General features: G+C 39.1%; 1 long non-coding RNA gene across 1 annotated transcript; it reads left to right on the forward strand.

Annotated features, from left to right (window-relative positions):
* Positions 1-230: 230 nt before the first annotated feature.
* On the forward strand, positions 231-23151 carry LOC122464315. Its single transcript, XR_006288255.1, has 3 exons — positions 231-683; positions 21626-21630; positions 23139-23151. It is a non-coding gene; the product is annotated as an uncharacterized LOC122464315 (long non-coding RNA).
* Positions 23152-23833: the final 682 nt, after the last annotated feature.

Raw genomic sequence — 23833 nt, forward strand, 5'->3', positions numbered from 1 at the left:
AGTGTTCCTGCAGCGGCTTATGGAACACTTTGCCTAGCATTTGAGGAAGGCAAAGTACAATTACTGGCAAACCTATTTCACTGAAAAACTGGGGAAAAAGAGGTGAGGCAATTTCAAGCACTCATGTAACTATTGGAGACCTCATTGCAGGGTAAGAACCATTCATGCAGACTACCCCCTCCTAATAAGCAGGAGGACAGACTAGAATGGATATCAATTTGAGGAATCATAACATTTCTCATTATAGTCTCAATCTTGAATCCCTTAAAATTGGACCAAATTCTCAATGAAATCACCTGATGTCAATGGCCTGTTTCTCCAGGACCATAAATCTTCTTTGCACCACATAAACATCTTTAGCTTGCACTGGGATTTGGTAGCTTCCTGATAGCTCCACTTCACTGCATTTAGTTGGAGCCAAGACACAGTTGAGAATCTTCCCCCATGGGAATACAATCATACTGTAGTGTGTATATATAGAGAATGATCGTTTCAGGATTGTTGGTCAAATGCAGGACAAATTGCTTCCTATACGATGACTCCAAAATCTTTGACCAATAACAGCTAATTTAGAGCCCATCGTTTTGTATGTGTAGTTGGGATTATGTTGTCCAGTGTGCATTACGTTGCACAGATCAACATTGAATGTCATATGCCATTTTGTAACCCAGTCACCCAGTTTTGTGAGGTCCCTTTGTAACCCTTCAGAGTCAGCTCTGGACTTAATACAACATAACTCAAGGTAGTTATCTGCAAATTTTGCCACCTCACTGTTCATCTCCTTTTCCAGATCATTTATGAATGTGTTGAATAGCATAGGTCCTGGTACTGATCCTTGGAGAACCGTACTTCTACTTTGAAAACTGACCATTTATTCCTATCCTTTGTTTCCTATCTTTTATCCAGTTACTGATCCATGAGAGGACCTTACCTCTTATCCTATGACTCCTTACTTTGCTTAAGAGCCTTTCGTATGGCATCTTGTCAAAGGATTTCTGAAAGTTCAAGTGCAGTATATCAACTTGATCAGCCTTTCCCACATTTGTTGAACCCCTCAAAGAATTCATGCTTCACCAATCTATTGGATTTTTCTTCCCAAAAGCCATGTTGACTCTTCCCCAACATATTTGGTTCCTCTATGTATCTGATAATTGTTATTTCATATAGTTTCAACCAGTGTGCCTGGTTCTGAAGTTAGGTTTACTGGCCTGTAATTGCGAGGATTGCCTCTGAAGCCTTTAAAAAAAAAAAAAAATCGGTATTACATTAGCTATCCTTCAGTCACCTGGTAGGGTACAGAGGCTGGTTTAAATGGTAGGTAACATACCACAGGTAGTAGTTGTGCTGTTTCATATTGAGTTCCTTCAGCAGGCTTTGGTGAATACCGTCTGGTCCTGGTGACTTATTACTGTTTAACTTATCAGTTGGTTCCAAATCCTTCTCTATTGACACCCCAATTTGGGACAGATTTGTCACCTAAAAGGAATGGTTCAGGTGTGGGAATCTCCCTCACAACCTGTGCAGTGAAGACTAAAGCAGAGAATTCATTTAGCTTCTCCACAATGTCTTGTCTTAAGTGCTCCTTTAGCACCTTCATCATCCAGTGGCCCCACTGATAGTTTGGCAGGCTTATTTCTTCTGATGTCTTAAAAAAAACGCTGTTTTTGTGTCTTTTGCTAGTTGCTCTTCAAATTCTTTTTTGGCTTGCCTAATTATACTTTTTCACTTGACTTGCCAGAGTTTATGCTCCTTTCTATTTTCCTCAGTAGGATCTGTCTTCCAATTTTTAAAGGATTCCTTTGTGCCTCTAACCATCTGTTTTACTCTGCTGTTTAGCCAGGGTGGCATTTTTTTTGCTCTCTTTACTGTTTTTGAGGGTGGCAGGGGGCATACATTCTGTTTAAGCCTCTATTATGGTATTTATAGATAACTTTTGTGTAGCTTTCAGGCATTTGAATCTTGTGACTGTTCCTTTTAATTTCCCATTTAACAAGTGTCATTTTTATATAGTTGTTCCTGTTTGGAAATAAATGCTACTGTGGTGGGCTTCTCTGGTACATTTCCCCCTATAAGGATGTTAAATTTAATTACGTTATGGTTGGTATTACTGAGCAGTTCAGTTATATTCACCTCTTTGTCCAGATCCTGTGCTCCACTTAGGTCTAAATCAAGAATTGCCTCTTTCCTTCTGTGTCCCAGGGCTAGCTGCTCCAAGAAGCAGTCGTTAATGGTGTCTTGAAATTGTATCTCTGAATCCTGTCCTGAGGTGGCATGTATCCAGTCAATATTGGGAAAATTGAAGTCCCCCATTATTACTGGGTTTTCTGATCTCCCTGAGCATTTCAGTGTCACCATCACCATCCTGGTCAGGTGTTTGGTTATATATTCCTACTGCTTTATTGTTTTTTTTTTTTTCTAATTCAATCGTGAAATTTCTACCCATATATATTCTATGGTGCAGTTTGAATCAGTAGGAAAGGGCTAGATAATAAGACAGTAAATATCATTATGCCACTATACAAATTCATGGCATGCACACAGATCCTGTGTGCAATTCTGGTCACCCCATCTCAAAAAGATACTAGAAATGGAACAGGTATAGAGAAGGGCAATAAAAGTATTAAGGGTGTGGAACAAATCCACCTGAGGAGCGATGAAAAAGATTAGGACTGTTCATCTTCGAAAAGAGATGACTAAGGGGAATATGATAGAGATCTCCAAAATCATGACTGGTATGGAGAATAGGGAAGTGTTGTTTACTCCTTCTCATAACACAAAAACTAGGGGTCACCAAATGAAATTAATAGGCAGCAGGTTTAAAACAAACAAAAGTAAGTATGGTTTAACACAACACAGTCAACCTGTGGAACTCATTGCTGGGGCATGTTATGAAGGCCAAAAAATGTAAGCCGGTTCAAAAAAGAATTAGATAAGTTCATGGAGAATAGGTCCATCAATGGCTATTAGTCAGGGATGCAACCCTGTGCTCTGGGTCTCCCTAAGCCTCTGAGTGCCAGAAGCTGGAATGACAGAGGATGGATGACTTGCTTCAGAGGGAATGAACAGAACAGGTCAATTATCATCTGGCAGTTGCCACTGTTGGAATATAGGATACTGGGTTAGCTGGACCATTGGTCTGACCCAGTTTAGCTTTTCTTATTTAAGATTTTTACTATATTTGACTCTTTTCTTTCCAATATAGTGCACTCACCCACCAGCATGACCTACTCTATCATTGCTATATATTTTATCTCCTGGTATTACTGTGACCCATTGATTATCATCATTCCACCAAGATTCTGTGATGTCAATTATATCAGTCTTCTTATTTAATACCAGGCACTCAAAATGTACCCATCTTACTATTTATTAGGACTTCTATAATTTGTGTGCCAGCCTTCATAAAATTCTCTATATTTAGTTGTCTGCCTCTGTCATGGGGTTGATACACCCATCACCCTTTGAGGGGCATGGGTGGGATGTGTTATGGCCCCAAGCTTGCATTTGTAGGGCAACCCCCAGTCTCAGGGCTGCATGGCCCTGTGACCTTAGTCAGATGACTCTTGAGGTCAGGGCAGCATGGCCTGATGTCCAGAGTCAGTAATGTCCTGGCTGTCGGGGCACTAGGGTTTAATAGCCAGAGCCAATAATATGGCCCCCTCTGTCCAGGCAGTGCGGTCTAGCAGCCAGAGTCAATAATACAGCCCCTGCTGTCAGGGCAGTGCAGACTAGTGGCCAAAGTCTGTGGCGGTTCAATGACAAGACGGAACACAGCTTTTAGCAAGCAAGCAAGCTGGTCTGCTAACGGGCTGCTGCCTGTCAGCTTTCCACCCTCTCCTTTATTCTCTCTCTCCCCCCACGCATTACATTTTCCAACAGATAAAAGGAATACACTGGCTTTGTTTAACATTCTTATTTACCAATTTCTATCTACCGCATTCCTTGCTCTGAGGCCTTGAGCCCAGTCCTGAGAGGCTTCCCACGGTTCATGTCATTTGGGCGAGATTCCAAGGTTGATGCCCTTGAGAGGAGCTGTGTGTGCACAGGTCCAGCACAACACTCCAGGTGTGCCATGAATGTTGCCAAGCTCATGAACCTTGTATGAATCCTACAAAAGTCAATACTGCCAGGGAGCTGGGGCACCACCCTGGGGTGGGCGGTGGCCAGGATAGGGGGAACCGGGTCCCAACCCAGGGCCCCATCACTGTCAGGGTTGCCCGCCACCCACTTGGCGGGTATCCTACCAAAACACACCGAGCCTGTCTCTGGTTCTACAACCACTTCCCTGCCAAGTTTCCCTGGGTCACTTCCTATCCAACACTCAGCAGTTTGCCATCTCCGGATCTCTGTGGCCTCTCAAGCCTGTGTGTAGGGGTCCATCTCTGGTTGGCTGGCCTCCGCATCTTGGAGTGCAGGCAGTCCTACCCCAGGAATCAGCAGTACACCTCCTTCCTCACCAGCAGTCAGCCCGGACTGAGCTGCTCTGCTGCCTTTTATATCCTGGGTCCAGTTGTCACATGCCCAACAGAGTCAAGGGGGTGTGGCCTCCTCAGCAAAGAGAGAAGGGTTAACCTCTGTTGTACCGGTGAGGGGTTGTTACACCCTGTCACAGCCTCCATGTGATGTAATTGAATGGGACTCTTTTTTTTGTTTATCTGTTTTTCTCCAGTTCCTACCTCAACTTTATCAACTTCTATCCGCTCCTTCTTACTAGGATGTAGAGTGTCCCCTTTGATAAATCCTCTCCGAAGAAATGTCTGTCTGAATTGTGTGCTCCTCCCCACCTGTCAGCTTTCCCCCAGGTCTCAGTTTAAAAACTCCTCTACAACCTTGTTAATTTTACATGCCAGGCGTTTTACAGACACAATTAGCAGTTTAAATGTGTTGAGTTAGGTGCCTAACTGTTTGCCTCTGAAAAGTCTAGCTCTCCGTCTTTAACATTTAAATGGGATAATCATAAACAGATCAGGATCCTCTCAGATTTATTCAGTTTAATTTTTAAAAAATCTTTTTTCAGTTTCTTAAATTGAGATGTGATCCTTAGTTATGATTGGTTAGATAAGCCACATGGTATTGCTTTTGCTCCAAGACTGAATGAGTGTGTAAGCGCTTCCAGCAAAAATACTGCAAGTCACTTTCCATGGACATGGGTGAACTTGACTGATTTTAAATGTGAACACATTTGTGGACTTTTCTTTTTGGGGTGGGGCTGCGGGGGGGGGGGGGGGGACGGGACGGGACGAGTTATCCACTTTGGATTACTACACATCAATCATTACTTGAAAAAACAAAAAAACCCTCCCAAAAGTGATTGAATGTTTTTCTTTTGACAAACATTTAATTATTTTTTGTAATTGTCATATGGAGAATTTGTATTGTATGGGACTGATATGAGATCTAATAATATTGTAATGGCATAGCCAAGAGGAAAGTGAAAAATGGCTTTTCTCATAAACTGATAATTTTTTTTGCTTGTAAGTGCTGAGTATCTTTAATTATATCAAATCGGAATACGTCTGCAGCCACAGAAAGATTGGTTAATGAAGCTCAACTGATTATGCTACAGTTTTCCTAATAACATTATTACTTAAACATTAATCCTTGTGTATATTGTGGGATATATAGTAATGCAACCAATTTCTCTTCTGTGTACTGCATCTTTAATTTTGCACTTTGTGTGAGATTAAATGTTACAATGCCATAGTGATGAGAATGGTACAAATGCCTCATTTAGATTAAATTAATAGGTTTTTAAGTCAGAAGGGGACCATTATAATGTTCTGTTCTGACCTTCAGTATAACACAGGCCATAGAGTTTCATCCAGTAATTCCTGCATTAAGCTCATAACCTCTGGTTGAGCTAGAGCATGTCTTTTTAGAAAGACATCAGATCTTAATTTAAAGACTTCATGTAAAGGAGAATCCACCACTTCCTGAAGTAAATTGTTCTGGTATTAATTACCATATGTGGACTTTACTTCTAGCCTGAATTTGTTTAACTTCAGTATGTGTGTATATATAACGTACCTGTAGATGGGTGTATATGCATATACCATGTATTGTATTATATAATCTGGAATTGTGTTGTTCAGTCAGGGACAATGTAATAGCTCTGATGGCCCTTTTTGCTCATTTTACCTGCCTGTCTCTTACTATTTTTCATCATAAGTGCTTGTGGAAAGGGAAAGAAGCATTTATACTGTATCTGTGTGACTGGGGGTATGGATCTTAAAAGGGTATCTAAAGAAATACCCAATTTAATGTTTGGCTATTTATCCATATATGATCTGATCTAATTTGAGCTCTATTTTTCGGTCTGAAAATAACTCTGAGAATATCCTACATGTTCTGCTTATGAAGAAAGTCTATGTACTGATAGTAAATGTAAAGAAGGAGGGAGCTGTGAGGTGTGTGTGTGTTTTTAGAAATATGCTAAGCCTCTCAGGTTATCTATATGATATTAACCTGTCTGGCTACCAGGAGTTAAGGCAAAGCAGGCTGTTAAGGGAGAAACCATAGGAAACTAAACCCTGGCAACGATAAGACCCCTGGGGTAAACAGCTTCAAAGGAGTTAGGATAACAGTTGCACAGGTGCTGATTTGGAAGTAGACTCCTATCTCTCTCCATCCAGGCTGACATGCTTTACTCTTCTCAAGTGTAACAGTTTAAGATAAGGGGATCCTAAATCTTAAAAATGCTGGCTTCAGGAAGGAGAGATTGGGTGGCTTGTCAGCAGACTGAGGCTGACACCCAAACTGACTGAGCTGTGGTCTACACAACATACTTACATTGGCATAACTATGTCGCTCAGCATGGAAAATCCAACCTAACTCCCCGGTAGAGACAGCTTCTTCTGTCGACATAGCTACCACCTCTTGAGGTACAGCACCTATGCTGGCGGGAGATGCTCTCCCATCAGTACAGGTACCATCTTCAATAACCGCTACGCTGGCACAGCTACAACTGAGCAGCTTCGCCATTGCAGTAGTGTAAGTAGAGACAAGCCCTGAGATACAGTGGCTGCAGAAAATAGGCTGGCTTTTCCAACCCTCTGAGGGAAATAAGGAGAACCTCCCTTCTCTGTGAATAGAGAGGTTAAGTAAGGAAATATGCATCTTTATTGTTGTTATTTTTGTACTTTTTATTCTCCAAATGCCATGTACCTTTGGGTGAAAGCATAAATAATGATGCTTTATAAAGCAATTATATTTGTGTCACTTAAATCAGCTGCTGTAATGGGCTCCTGGAGGAAACGGGCTTAAAGGTGCCACACACAGTTGCATCAGTCAGATCAACACATTGGTAATGGGGTGCAGCCCATACATCCAGTCTGAGTGGTTGGGAAAATGTACTTCTGCCGAGAGAGGGGGGATGTTAGCAAAACCTGTCTCTAAAGGGGTGTACTTGAGAGAGACCAAAAGGGATCTACAGTGGAGCTTGCTCTGTAACCATGACATTCGGGCTTTAAAAACTGATCATTCTTCAAAGAATGATTAACATACTTAAATATTTTTTGTCGATTGCTCTACGGTGCAATGGCTTACAAGTGCCACACAATTTTCTCCTATCTCAGTAGCTGAAAATAGTAGCATATATTTGAAGCCACTCCTTAATTCAGTGCTATCTGTATCATAGAAATGGTTTTTTTCCTCTTCTTGGATTAGCCAGTATAATCACTTATCTGGTAAAAGTCAGGGTCCTTACCTGGCAGACTTACTACTTAAATTCTACATGTGGCTCTGAAAAAGTCCATTATCTACCTCAGTGGCATGGTTGAGATTAGTGTATCCTCAAGAACATGAAATTCATGAATAGAACTGAGAAAATAATGGGTTTCTTTAAATATTAACAAGTGATTGGTAGGCTACAGCACTTTACAAGGAAGGAAGCACCCTATGCAAGTTTTATGACACTTCCTCTCAAATTTTCTGAGCCAACTTCATATTGATGAAAATGAATTCTAGCTATGAGGCTTAGCAAGTGACATCTGTTCTCCCTGGAAGATTTAACTTCAAAGAGTATTAATACAGTGTTTTTTTTCCTCTTTGCAATTGCCATACATTTGACACAACTGTAAGTTAGTGGAAACTTCATGAAGAATTTATTATGAAGAAAATGATAGGCAAACCTACCTCCAGTAGCTTGTGTTTTCATTTCTTTCCCTTGTTATTGCGCAGAACATTCAAATTGACTTGAATTTCAATGCACAAATGCACAAGCCTGGCAATTTTAAATCCAAAACTACAAACAAAATCAAACTATCTGTAAAACGTGTGTCTATTAAAGACATAGGGCTAGATCCTCAGTGGCCTTGAGCTTAAACTCTGCATTAAAGGGAGTTTGGAAGGTAACTATATGCCACTCTTTTATTTCTTTAGTCTGGGGGCTGCTCGGTCCTGACATAGATCAGCCGAAGTGCTCCTCTAAGGTGTCTGGAGTCCCATAGGTATCACTTAGCTAGCTGAGGATTGGGTGGAGTTCTCTGCATTCCCCTCTTGCACTTAACATCACATTTCCTCTCCCCGTGACTTGGTTCTACGTGAAGGACGGAGAGCATGTTGCATGAAGCCAACATTAGACTCTCTGAGGATTCTCCTTCACTGAAGGAATCTTCAGCAGCTGGCTTCAGGCAGTTGGCTGCTGGGACCACACAAAGCACTCTTAATCAGAATCTGGAATCTGGCCCATTCAGTTCAAGTATATTCAAAATTAGAGCTGGTTGAGAATGGGAACCAGATTTCCCAGAAATAGATTTTTCTTTTTTGTGGTCAAAATTTTCTGACTAGTTCTACTCACAATTCAGTTATCTTGAACATTTGAGCATGGTAGACTCAAAGGTGGGTGGGGGGGAACAGGCAAAGGGGGAACAATAAAAGATTTCACAAAATTATATCTGAAATGATCACATCATAGCCCAGCAAGAGAAATGTGGAAATAAATGCCTGGCTTAGCATGCACAACTAGAGAGAGATCTGAGTAGGAGGGCCAAACTTCTCAAAGTTTGAACTAGGTTTTAGTTCAATCTCACGTTGCATTCTGCTATTCAACTACTAGAGCCACTAGATAATTCGGGGAGGGGGGAAGTTCCCAAACAAATTATTCACAGGAAAATGCCAGAATTAGTTGGATGTATTATTCACAATGAATAATTCAACCAAGTCTTATGTTCACCTACTTTGCTTTCCATGATTTGTAAGTGGTGCAAAATCTAATGTTTTTTTTTTCCTTGTTTGAGGGCAGGTGGCCTATTCACTTTACAATATGCCAATTCTGAGTTTGTTTCCAGGTTTGCCTCTCATTCTGCTATATTCCTCACCCTGCCTTTAATACCCAAGCACTTTCTCCCATTCTCTTCTTTGATCTCATCCTTAGCACACCACCGTAGATCAACCTCCTTTCCGAGTGGGTGTCAGCTTTCCTTTTGCATTGTATCCAGAGTTCTTCTAACATTAATTTCTTGATCTTTCCACAATAGTAACATACTCCTACACTGTTAGTTTCCATGATACTCTCAGTATGGGCCAATCCAAAATGGATTTGGGATCAAAGGGGAATCTTTCAACTGACATGAGTAAACTTTGAATCAATCCTGTTAGCACCAATAAAAGCTCCCATCTTTCATTAACTACTACATTTAAGGCCGAACTTTCATATCTTTTTAAATTGAACCCTCGGGGGCAGGAATTGTCTCCTCTGTGTCCAGCACTCAGTGTAATCGGATCCCAGTCCTGACTGGGGCCTTTGGACGCTACCATCATATAAAACTTTCCCACCATTAATAATGTTGCCTATATTTAGAAATAAATCAGTCACCACATTGAAGGTTTTATTTATGAAAAAGTATATCATTCATAGCTCTGGAATTTCCTTTCCTCCTTGCCTCTTCCCCCTCCTTTTAATCCTTCCTTTCTCCCCGCTTTTCCTCTTTGTATTCCACTTCCCCCACCCTATAAGTAATGAGACTGTGAATGATACTGTTCCTGTATGACAGGATTATAACAACAAGGTAGCTCTCTCTGCTTCTCTTCCTTACTCCTCAATGGGTAATGTGACCTCAGCAGTTTATCTCCCTTTCCAATCACTTCATTCACTTCTATTTCCAACATGCATATTGAAATGGAAGACTGGTGTGATTTTCGAGGACTGACAGTGAACAGGCATATTAGGCAAGATCTGTCTGTTCATGGAAGTCATTTAAAGTACACCATGGATTAATTTGGCCCACAGACTATATTAAAAAAAATGGAATATTAAATATGAAAAGATGGGGAAAATATGCCAATACATTGGATTTAATTCTGTAGACCTCCCTTTCGAAGGGTATGCTTTCAGTATCAAAACTTTAACTCACCAAACATAAATCCCTGAAAAGACTATAGTACTGACTCTGTGTTGAGTAATCCTCAGAAGAGAGAATCACACACAAACACGGGAAAATTTTACAGTCCTTACTCAGACAGCATCACAAGTGAGATCAATGAGTGTTTCTGGAGTAAGTTAGTACAAAATTTGATCCCCTGAAACTTCTTTTGTTGGCAGACATTTGAGCGTTATGGCCAAATCCTCAGATGATTCTTGTCAATGGGGCTATACCAGTTTATTTGGTAGGATAAATAAAAACTTTAAGTATTCACACACTTTACATTTTTTAAGTGATGAAAAACAATGGAATATATCGTCATTTTTGCCACCTTCGTCAAATCAAAAAGAGAGGAACACAGCTAATGTGTGTGGAAAAACAAATGATAAATCCCCCTATATTCCACTACAAGTAGTCTTCTTTCTTTCTTGATCCACTCTGTTCTTACCTTCTTTGGCCCATGTCACTGTACTTGGTGCTAAGAGTCAGCCAGCACACCAGCCTTCAGGCAACTTTGTCATAAGATCCAAACAGATAAGGTGTTCATCAAAGGATAAAATACAATAATTACCAAAAAACCTCACTGTCTCTCAAATAAATGTTTACAGCCAGCCACACAAAAGCCTATGGACATTTACATTTTATCACAGAGACTTGCCGAGACCTATCTTCTCAGGACTTCCACAGACATAGTCAACTTCAATACATTGCTTGGACATTTTATAGGCAACTTTCTCCCTTGCAGCTGTTAACTGTGGACCTGTGCCTCTCTTAATTATTTCTAGCTTGGTCTGCTTCTGCCCAAAGGTGGTGGCTTGCAGAAGATGATTGACCTGTTTCAAATGATAGGAAGCATGGTGCCCTCCTCAGTCAAACCAACTTCTCTAATTGTTAAAAACACATACAGAAAGGGCAAGCTTCATGCCTACCTTATGCATCATATTCACACAAAACACAGAGCAGAAAAGATTCCTGGAACAGGGATTGAAGGGCAAATATTTGTGCAGATTCTAGGAAGGGAGAGGGAACAGAGCTCCTAACGCTCCCTCTTCAGCAGCTCTGCTCTAAGGATTCCCAAACAAGAAGAGAGAATCATAAAATATCCCTCCCCTTCTTGAAGTTCCATTAAAAACCTTCCTTCCATGGCATCAGTAAAAGGAGTGGGTGAGAGAAGGCAGATGGATTGCTCTGTGATAGCCTATTATCTTCTTGGGGTGATATCCTAGCCCAATTAAAATCATTCAGTGGAGTCAGAATCTCACATTTGGGGTAATTTAGGGCTCGATGCAGCACCCAGTGAAATTAGTGGAAATATTGGCATTGACTACAGTGTGTGCTCAGTGTGTGCTCAATCTCAGACCTGAGATTTTAACTCCCACAAGGGACCATGTTGTTTTAATCACCTGTAAAGTGCCTTAAACACCAATACATAAATGGATTGTGATAGTGAATTCATTTTGTATTTGGTCTCTAGGTACTATAGTGGTGAACACATTATAAATACTTAGAGGAGAGATAAATAGACCTCTTCTGATCTTCACCTTATACACCTACCCAAATTCAGAGAGAGAGAGAGAGTGAGCGAAGGTGGTATAAACCACCTCCTACTGAGTCTCCCTTACACTTAACTTTATCAGTGTGTAACTTACACACCAAGGGTCAGATCTTCATTAATGGAGCTACATCAAGCTAGGTCTGCTAAGCATCTGGTCCTAAGGAACCAGAAGCAGGTTTCAGACGGAGTTAGTTAAAGGTGAGCAGAGGAATAAAGCCTACTGGTAACAGATGTGTGCAAAGATGACTAGGTTTCCATTCTTTAGAACAAAAGAAAACCTTAGTTTTGTGGATTTAAAAATATACAAACAATAATAAAGTTACTCCATCTGGAAAGCTAGTCTTATGAGCAGTGTACTGCAGACCTTGTTACTTCTGCTTCTCTTTGTCAATAAGAATAGAGACTAACACATTTATTTGAGCATAAGCTTTTGTGAGCTATAGCTCACTTCATCGGATGCATGTTATATGTGTTATAATCCTAGGCTATGTTGTGAGGCATGTGTTAGATGTGAATTTTAGGAGGTATTTTTTTAAATTTTCTTGTTTTATCTGTTTCATCTGCCTGAACTTTGGATCTATGTATGGCTATATATTCAATTTCTTTTTTTTTTTTTAAATAGAGCTATGGACACCCATCTGGGCATGGATCCTTTTAAATTAAAAATCATCACATAATCCAACATCTGAACTGTGTGTTTTAGGGCAATACGCTAATAGAAGTTATGCAGCTACATTTTGATCTGTGTGTCAGAGAGAGTATCCCCCAATTTCATTTGAATCTAAATGTATCTTCCCCAAATTCCTCTTAGCTGTAGAATAATAGTTCCGTCTCATACTTGGTTGTTTAGTAGATCTGGTTAGAAAATGGATTTTTCATCCTGTGAAAAAATTTGTGACTTAGAAATTTTTTCATCTCAAATACTAGTGTAAAGCCAAAATTACAAAAAATTTTCACAAAACAAAATTCTGAAAATTTCATTTTAGGTCAATCAAAAATTGTTTTGCTAAATGCAAAATGTTTCCTTTTGTCTTTAAACCATTTAAAATTGCAGCTATATTAAATCAAGTACATTTCTAAATGAAAAGTAGTTTGAAATGAAAAATGGAAACTTTTCCTTCCAAAAATGTCAAAAACAGGTTGTTTAACATATTTAAAAACAAGATTTCAACAAAATTTTGGATTAGTTGAATCAGCGTCTCCTGATGCAAAACTGTTTTGATTAAATATTTCCAACCAGCTCTAGTATTTAGATAGCTTCTTATTTTCTGTGGCACATCCTGCACAGTAAGATGCAGCAGTAACTCCCATTGAAGTCAGTGGGAGCTGTAGGTGTCATCACTTCTGAAATGGGACCATATAAGTACCTTAGGTATGTTTCCTGTACATGGTACTTATATGGGCCCCCTTTACACAGTATTGGAGCATTTCACAATCTCTAAAGAATTAATCCTCATGAAGGAAGTACTATTACCCCCAGATGGGGAAGTAAGGCAAAGGGAAACCTGGTGCCTTGCCGAGGTCACACACAGAAAGCCTGTGGAAGAGCAAGGAACTGAAGCTCCGTCTTCTGCATCCCAGGTTAGTTCCATAAACCACTGGACCAAATGTGATGAATAGTCCCAGTTTGTGATAATACTCTTCAATCATTTATCCATTTTAAATTACAAATAGTGTAACAGAAACAGCTCTGAAGAGAAAGTAAAATAAAGGGAAATAATTTCTTTCAAATACTTAAGTACTCCTGAAATTGATGTCTTTATTTATAACAGCTTTATGATATATCACAAAGAAAAATATAACATTTTTTCATATAAAGACACATTTTTGACACTACTGGATTTAAAGGGAAAGTTATAGGCAGAAGTCATATTTTAGATCTGACAAGAAAGGAAGGAAGAAAGTATGAAAGAAATGAATCTTCGAGTACATACCGAAAAATAGCTACAAATATTGCATTAATGTGCATCACAGTACAATGATACAGGCAACAAATATCACACTGGATATAAAGCAGATGCCCAACTCATTACGTTTTGCCCTCAAGCTCTTTTTAACAAAATGTTTCCATGTAGTTGCTTGTTTGCATATAATTTCCAAGTTAAAAAAAAAATCATATAACTTTACAGTCAGACTTTTAAAAGCCCCATTTATTTTAATAGCAGCCCTCTGAAAGCAGAACTTAACCCTTACAATTTAAAGCAAGCCCAGTTGTGTAGTGGGTAAAGCAAAGGAATGGGGATTAAACATTTCCAAGGTTAATCTTGTCCATAGCACTGATTCTCTCTTTTTGGATGAATCACATAACCTTCATGTGCATTAGTGAAAAGCCAAATCCCATTTAAGAAACAGATGATTTATCTAAACTGAACTGCTCTTTGCATACATGATTTGTATTTATTTATTTATGTATGTATTTGTAAGCAAAGCCCATACTAAAACCTCCTAAGTAAAAATAGATATGTACAAGAGGTATTTCGAAATGTCATAGAAAAAGTTAAAAAGTTGGTTGGTTTGGAGGTTTGTAAGAAACCAAAACTTGACACACTCATCCCAGAGTTTCTGGATCTTTCAAGTAACCTTGGGCTGAGGCTTCTAGAGATTCTTATGGGAGCAAAACTCCTTGTTTTTTGCACAATTCTGAGTTTACCTTTAACCAATCAAAATTTGGTGCTTTCAGTTATTTTGCTTACATTCAATGAACACTAGTGACCCAAACCCTTGAATCCCAACTCTCCTGAATGCTAAGAAAGTTGGATTCAGGTCTGAATATGAAATCTGTGGCTATTTAAATGAAAATTCAAATGGTGTCTCAAAAGGGACAAATCTGCCCAAGGTAAAACCAGAAAAAGACGGCCACACCCATGTATCCTAGAATTTTTCTCGGCTCATAAGTGTATTAATTTATGAAGCATGCTTGACAACATTTCTTGTCTAATATTACAAAGCAAGGAAGCAATATGCACATATCACAGGTTTCATTAAGCAATTTGTTTTCTGAAAATCAAGATACCTGTAAATGTTCTTTTACAGCTGACATAATCTTATGGTAATAAATGAGCTGCATTTCATCAACCATGTCAGAAAACCGAAAACTGATTTATGGAAGGGACAGGTACTGTTGTTTGTTTTATTTTGGATACTGTAATCTTTCTCATGTTGACCTACTTGCATTGAAATTGAGTTATGGGAAGTCTGCACTGGGGCCCCCAATTCAGCAAGGTACTTCAGCACCTGTGTAACTTTCAGCATGTTTGTAATGCTATGGTCCTGTTTTTGTGCTTAACATTACACAGACACTTCAATACCTTACTGAATCAGGGCTTTAATTAGGGCTCAGTTCTGCAATATAATGAGTGCTGCTGCAAGGTGCTCAGTTCCCATTGGGAGTTTAGGGGGCTTAGCATCTTATGGGAACTGTCAGCATTTTGCAGAATGAACTGCATAATGAACAATGTGGGTAATGTTGACAGTGCACAATAGTACATGAGAGGCTATAGTAGAAGGGAATTATGATTCCTTTATGTAGCTCCTGTCAGCAGGTGTCAAGCAAAAATATCAGTCAGGTGCTAGTGAGAAGTCTGCTCTGTAGACAAAGGGAGTAGAAATGTTTTGGCACAAAGGTCTTTGAGCTCTCACCCAACCTTAATTGGGGAGAAATGTAATAGTCCTTAAGTGGAAAATAATGTGGCATTATTCTCCAGAGTATAGTGGTTATGGCTATGTCCAGCAGAATGCCTTTAAAGGGCGCTACTTATTACAAAGATATTGCTTTTACAGAAATGCAAATCTTTTCACAGTGACTGTTATGATACTTATTGATAGAATAAGGTGAAATTCACCTCTCTGCAGAGGCCTAGCAAAAGACCAACATCACTTAAGTCTGTCTGAAGCCCTCACTTAGAGCTAAAATGAGATTTAAGTGAAGTATAAGTTTTGTTCTTTCCCTCTGCATATTGGGGGTGAATTTCACACTTAGACCCTGATACTGCAAACACTTACACAAGCACTTAACTTTAAGTCAAACATGTGCATAAATGTTTGCAGTACCAGATCTTAGACAATAGTTTCAGCGTCTTACTATTAATTTATTAATAGTTTTTTTTCTAGTACAAGAATTTATTTCTAAACAAATTACAGTGAGCTACAGTGTTCATTCCTGGTACACAGATGATGATGTAATTTAGCTGGCTTGTGCTTGCATAAATATTCATTCAAACGTCTGTGAGTATTGGAAATGATTGTGTTGCAAATGTTCTTGGAGAATGTTCGTTGTAGCTCTTTTTCATCATAAATCTTGCTAAACATGGAGACTAGGGCTGGTGACAAATGCTCAGATCCTCAAAGGTGTTTAGGTTTTTATTTGAGGATATGGAGCAAGGTGTCTTGCATATGAAATTTTGACAGAAAATGAGACAAGCAAATCATGAAAATGCTCATGAAATTGGTATTTTGACCTGCTTTAATGTAGCCATGTCTATGAAATTCTTTCATTAATTTCTAAACATTTCCTCTTTCGAATAACCTGGACTGTACATAGAATAATACAGAACTTTACATCCATAGGTCAGGTCAGCACTTTTATTATGAGCCTGTTTTTGGCTTATTCTTATTTTTTAGTTTCACAGAATATGCTGTAGTGCCTCTCGTTCTCCTGAAGTAAGACTGCCTGAAGCCGTCTTGGGGGCATCAGTATAGACTCCATTTCTTTTGTTTGGATCAAAGAACATCAATGCTGACTTAATGTTCAAACTACGCTTCAGCTCCCTTCCTTTGTGCTCACATTCTGCGCGCTGTGTCCACTCAGTTTGGCTTTGTGGTAGAGTCCACAGTGAGAAGGTCTTTTCTGCGAGTCTGAGAAAGAGCCAATTGAAGGCAATGGAACAGACTCCCATTAACTTTTGTGGGCTTGGAATCAAACCCTTAGTTAATAACTCCTGGATGTTATACATCTTTTCATATTTTCCAAGCCTTACAGTTTACTTCGATCTCAGATTACTCTCTTATTGAATAATTTAGCATCTGGCTATGATTTCTCTTATTGAGAAGAGATTTTTCCTTTGTTAGCAGCAATCCATATTGCTTGAATTCTTTGCTGTGCTTTAATTAAGCTAATGTAATGTTCTTGTTTAACTTTAGCTTTGGATAATATTATGGTCGACATAAGCTACATGAGTTCTAGATCTTCAATAATGTTCTTTGAAACTTTTCAGCTGTTGAAGTGGTCCCTAATGGCAATCTCTGAAAACAAAATTTACCAAAGAGAATTAAATATGAACATCTTGGCATTCTCATTGTCAAGCTTCGACTGCCAGGAGCCATGTGAAACTTTTAGCCTTGAAATAGAGCAGACACATGCATATTACGCTGATGAGAGGAAAACAGTAATTGTGGATGGATGTCTTTTTATCTTAGACTTCATATCATTAAGATGAACACACACACAAAGTGCCCTATTCTTTCTGACAAATCTCATTGCAATAGCATGGTTAATGTTACATATTTTACTGGTCCTATTTAATCTACTATATGACCAAGTTCTTGCTGTAAAACTTCCCCAACTGGTAGAGGTGCTCTGTGTGATGGGCCTATCTCTGCTTATTCAATGTGATTGAGTTTATATTTTTTATGGTTTGGTGCCAGGTCTTTATACTCATGATTGATATTTGTCTGCAAAGTTAGTAGACAGTTTGGAAAATTGGACCTGAATGTACAGTTGCATCTTGGGGAAACTGCTGTGTGTGTGTTGTGGTGCAGTTTGTTTTAGAATGTCTGCATATAATCAGTAAAGTTGGATCTCTGAGTCTCTGACTGGAGTATTTCTTAGGTGCAGAGCTGCTGCCAACAAGTTATAGCCACACAAACAAACAAAAGCCTTACGATAGATATCTTTAAATTGACATTAAAATATAATAGTTCATTATAAATAATAAAAAATGTACACTTCTCAGGCTACCACAGGGCAATGCCACAATTCAACTAATTTACTTAATACTTTCCCTATGAACACATCTTCTTTGGTCATTTCAGAATAATAGTTCAGAGCAGCTGTAGTGGATAGTGGTTGGAAAACTAGGTTAAACGTTCTGGGAAAGCTCAGAGTGTGAAATCCTGTCCCCTTCCAACATGAATGGAAATTTGTCACTGACTTCACAGGGGCCAGGACTTCTTATACAAGACCTATCTGGGCCAGGTTATATGAGAGTGTTAATGAACTAGGACTAACATCCATTCAGTTTGGTTGTGTTCAACAGAGCTACCTGTCCTTCACAAAAGAATCTTAGGGCTTGTCTACATGGGGAAAAAGTACTGGCATTACTGTACTGCTATAGGTATGCAGGTGTGACTCCCAATGTGGATGCTCTTATGCAGAATATGATCCTTTTTTGTTTGTTTGTTTGTTTAGCTTAATTTGCAATCCACTGATATTCCAAATATGTGTTCACTTGTGGAGTGATGATAATATAACTATAGCAGTATGATTATACCTGTATAATAACACTGGTAAATTTCCCTGTATGGACAAGCCTTTAGTTCATTTATCCCAAGATCCTACTGCTCAGGGGCAGTTAAGGAGGCTTTCAAACTATCCACTTTACCTATGTGCCCCCAAGGACTCCAAGTTCAGAGGCAGGCAAAGCTTCCCAGAACAGTTTGTTCTATCCTAATTACATTATGGCTCTTCCTTCAAAATACACCACCTACAGGAAAGTTTCTTTCTTTAGCCCCTGGGCTGTTCTATTCAGCATTTTATTTTTATAGTCTTTTTTTGTGGGGGGGTGGTCTGGGAAAATACTGAAAATCACTTTACAGACTCAGAACTTCATAAATACTGTACATTATATTTAATAAGACAAACAAAGCCAAGCTACCTACTTTCTGAAATACTACAGAGCCACATACGGAATTCAATAGATACGCTGATATCAGTAAAAATACCCACCTAGAATCTGAGGAATTGAGACATTTTGGAGCATCTCTGTGGATCTGGGGGAGGTTGCAGAATTTATACTATACAGTGACCATTGTCTTATTTGCTTCTAAAGTGTTTGGATGTGGAAGCTTATCTCTCCCCTGCCCCCGCCTTTCCCCCACTGCTTCCCAATTACTTCCAGTAATAGTTAAAATTTCCATCAACTTTAGTTTCTGTACGGTGTCTTCTATGTAATATATTTATTTGGATTTTAAAAAAACTCCACCGCAGTGAACACCCATTCTGGGCTCTGAGCGCACTTGACATACAAAGAACTGCATGTTGTCTGGGGATGCTTACATTGACACACTTTCATGCTTTGTAGCTTTCCCTTGCAGCAGGTGTGCAAATGGATCACTCTAGGATCCTTCTTAGAGCTAGGATCACCAAGCAGAAGTTGTATGTGGGGTTTTGGAGCAGTAGTTGTATGACCCTCCCCTTTCCATTTCAAATCTAATTCAGACATATGGGAAATCAAGAAGACGGGAAGAGGGAAGGCCATATGGGAAGATAGAAGGTCATCTATGTGAGGTTTCCTCACTGATGTAGTACATCAGGAACAAGAACCAACCAATACCTAAAATCATGTTGCTGTGGTTCTGCTTAATATGATATAAGTTTCTCAGCCAGAGAAATGGTCATATCCCAGTGAATCAGACCTGTAAGCAGCAGAGTATTCTGAGAGTGTCTCTAAACATATGTACATGCACAAAGTCAAATGCTTGATGTGCAAGCAGAAATTTTGGTGGCTTCATTACTAACAGTGGTGGGTGAGAAACAACACAGGTGCTGGTTACACAGCATACTCCTGTCTGTTTGCCAGCTATGTGCGTAATCAAAGTAGTTGGCTATTTCCTTCTAATCACACTGGTACAATGGCTAGATTTACAGTGCACAGTGACACATCTGCTATAAAAGCTTCAGTATCATCAGTTGAGGAGGATGTTCAGGTGGCAAAACCGTGAATAGGTGTTTTGTTGAATAACCAATAAGACATCTGCATTTGGGTTGATTCAGCTACTGTTTGTGGGCCTCTGCCTGAGTGAGCATTGCAATGAAAGCATTGTATAAAGGGGAGAACTGATAAACAAACATATGAAAAGTCTTCATATGTCTGTAGCTGAGAATCTAAAGGATGTGCAACAAACCATGATTCCTTATTTGTTCCTTCCTGAATTCTTTCTCCAACTTTAACCGGTCTCTTTCAACATCACCCATCCGTCTCCTCCCTGATGTCCTGCCACTTGGCCTTCCTGTGATTTCCCATCTATCAATGCAAATGACTTCTCTTCTGCTTACAGTCCTCTCTTCCTTATTACTTCCAGATCTTCCTTTCCTTGACAGTTGTTGATTCACTCCATGATTTACTCTCCTTTACATTTGACTCTTTTGCCCCTCTCTCCTATTGCAAAATCCTGCCTGCCAACCTCTAGCCCTGGCTCAGCCTCAACATTCAGTTCCTCTGCTTCCGCTCTCAAACTGTGGAGTGTCTCTGGTGGAAATCTGGTAAGCATGCTGACTACCTGCCTTACAAATTTTTTCCTTCTTTCTTCATTTCCGCTGTCTTCCTAGCTAAGCTAGTCTATTTCTCCACCCTAATTGAAGCTCATGCCCACAATCCCAGTGGCTTTTTGCCACCTTTGACTCCCTCCTCAAGCCCTCCCCACTCTCTGCCTTCACTTCCCTCTCTGCACAGGATCTTGCCAATTTCAAAATGCTGCTACAAAGATCATTTCCCTAGCCTGTTGCTTTGAGCATGTCACCTGTAGCTTTACACCTCTCCCGTATCCATATCAAACAAACTACTTGTCTTCACTTTCAAGGCTGTTCACAGCCTAAGTCCATGCTACCTATCATTTTTCATATGCTATTATGATATCATGTCCTACCTCAGTTTTGCCTGAGATACCAGGCTTCATCTCCCACTTCTTAAATATCCAAACACATACCTTTGTGTTTATTCCCGTGCATGGGAGGAGCTTCCTGTAAACATCCACAAAGCTACCTCATTGTCCTCCTTCAAATCACTTCTTAAAACTCTTCTTTGCCATGAGGACGACAAAAAACTTGACAAGGCTCACTAGGCTACTGGTGTGTGGTGAGCACTGCCTATTGTGCTAAGCAATATTGTCTATTCACTTCCTTGTGCTTCCCTGTCCATCTGCATGTAAACCTGTTGTCTCTTGTGTTATGCTTAGATCCTAAATTCTTGAGTCAGGGACTGTTCTTGTTTGGTGTTTATAAAGCATGTAGCACGATGAGGTCCTGAGCCATGAGTGGGTTTCCTAGGCACTACAAACTATAAAGAATAATAAACAATGCAGATAACTGAAAAAGCAATGTCCCAATGGCTTTTGCATATACAGAAAATAAGGTCAAAAATAGCGAGTCCATCGAGAGCAACCATTGAACAGAACACACAGTTAAATACAACACAGTAAAAAAAAAATAGAGGGAAAAAGTTACTACTTTAGATGAATAACAGTATGTTGCGGAGTGGGGAGGGGATGAAATGTCTTTCCAAATCTCCTGCAAATTATTGTTCACTGGCTCAGAAGAAAAGAATAAGCTAGCGTTTAAATCGGTGGAGTTTCATATGGGGTGGGGAATGTATTTTACCCCAGCGTTTGGTTGTATACAGCATCTATGCCAGATGTTCGTTTGTTTGTTTTTCTTGTGTGAAAGTAGAATGAATTATATTGAAATTATAATTCATTAAAGAAATGCTACTTGAAGGGTTTGTTGAAATCTAGTTGTCAGGAAGAGAAACATTAAGGAGTGTGAGACAATGGGTCCTCAAACTAATTAACTTAGAGCTCCTACTGAGCTAGGAGATTGGTAAACGTTAGTATGCAAATAAGATATGTATGTATATTTGTCAGTTTCTGCTTCCTTTTGTCTCTTATATTAAATTGTCTTTGGCTTATCTGTATAAATAAGTTAGCTTGAGCCTCAGAGAGGGGCTCACATATCTGAGTGCATTGGCAAAGCGCTTTGCTAATAAACAGAGTGGTCTGACAAATTATGTGAGTCCTGAATCTGACTTTGACACTTGGCTGCATGAGAAAGAGCAATGTTTGCTCGAAAATCTGTTATGGACATATTCAGTGTGGCCAAACCATATGTATCTGAACAACAGTTATGATGCAGTTGGTATTTTGTGATTGGTGAATGTGATGTTGGAACTAACCCTGAAACTGTAGCTAATGTATTTGATGGGTTGCATATGTGCTCTGTAGTTCTATTTTCCTGTATTACTTAATTTATATTAGTCCCCATGGACACAAAACACTGCACTCATAAACATGAAAGCCAAATACAAAGAGAATATATTAAAATACATCTATAAAACCCAGGTAAGTGTCAACTATATATCTTCAATTTACCTGGGTATAATAATAATTCTATAATGGATCCTCCCATTTTTTCAAACACATATGATATAGCTCTATTTAGGAGTAGAGCTGGGTGAAATTTTTTGACTAAAACTTTTGTCAGTGAAAAATGCAGATTCAGTGACAACAAAACATTATGTGAATTCATGTAGATTTTCCCAAATGGTTTAGGTTTTCTAAAACAAACAAACAAGGGACAGATAGGGCTACAACTAGACTGTATAAATTTTGTTTTCTAACAAAATATTTCAATTTTCAATTCAAAATGATTTTTCTTTCTAAAATTTTCTTTAATTCTAACCCCGTATATGACAGTCTGAGGTGTTAAGGTGAGAGACAGTTTTGTATCTGATAGAGACCGATATCTTGCAGTTGCATATGACTATTCAGAAGGTTAGTCACATGGGGCACGTCTAGACTAGGCCAGTTAGCTAAAACATTTTATTTAATGTCTTTTTATATGAGACTTTGCATCTACTGTAGACAGAGCAAGTTATGTCTGAAAATGTTAGCCAGTTGTGGTCAACTCAAGAGGTGAGCTTAGAGTTAACTACAACCAACTAACACATGTTTAAACACAAGCAATTTTTCTACTTGATGTATGCCCTTTCTGTATGGAATTATGTACCCTTGAGATATCAGTAGTTATATTCAACTGATATAGTAAGTTAGGAACTAGAAATAGACTAGTGGTTTAGGCTTAGGCCTAAAATAGAGTTTAGAACTGAAATCAAGTGATCCCAAACAAACCCCCAATTATGAACACAATGTCTAAGCTAAATTTGGGATATATAATAATGCAGATGAGGACCATTTGTATACACAGAGAAGTTAAGCTGATGCATTTCATAGAGTTCAAGATCCCAGAAAGCTACAGGTTAGCATGCAGGTTGCTGTGTACATAGGTTACTCCATTTATTGATGAAGCATAGTTGGCTGACTGTGCTCAGAATCAGGTCTCTAGAGTTTAGATTCTTATTCTCACCTCCTCTCCTAAGACTAAACTCAATTCCAGTCACTACAGTGCCACAGCTTTGGTTTCCAAATAACAATAGTTTCCAGGTTAGGATTTACAACATTTCAATGCAGTTGTTTTACCTTCAGGGTAGAATCAATGTAGAACACTTTAAACTCCACAGTGCTTGTTATGCATTGGATACGGGTTGCATCCTCTAAGGCTAGCATTTTAAACTGAACATTTAACAGTATATTATTTCCTCTCCTATTAGTGGCAATTTGTTTTATTTCATGACACAGTTATCTATGGATGTTTATATTCAGTTATATAGAACAGTATATTACCTTGATTTTTAAGCATAAATTGTTGTCTTTTGAGACAGGTGAAATTGTTATGTTAAACAGAATAGAGTTTCAATTCCAGGCTTGACAGAAAGACGCACATTTCACTCCATATACAGGTTTCAGAGTAGCAGCTGTGTTAGTCTGTATCCGCAAAAAGAAAAGGAGGACTTGTGGCACCTTAGAGACTAACAAATTTATTTGAGCATAAATTTGTTAGTCTCTCAGGTGCCACAAGTCCTCCCTTTCT

The sequence above is a fragment of the Chelonia mydas genome, chromosome 2 (genome assembly GCF_015237465.2).
Source record: "Chelonia mydas isolate rCheMyd1 chromosome 2, rCheMyd1.pri.v2, whole genome shotgun sequence".
NCBI classification, from domain to species: Eukaryota; Metazoa; Chordata; order Testudines; family Cheloniidae; genus Chelonia; species Chelonia mydas.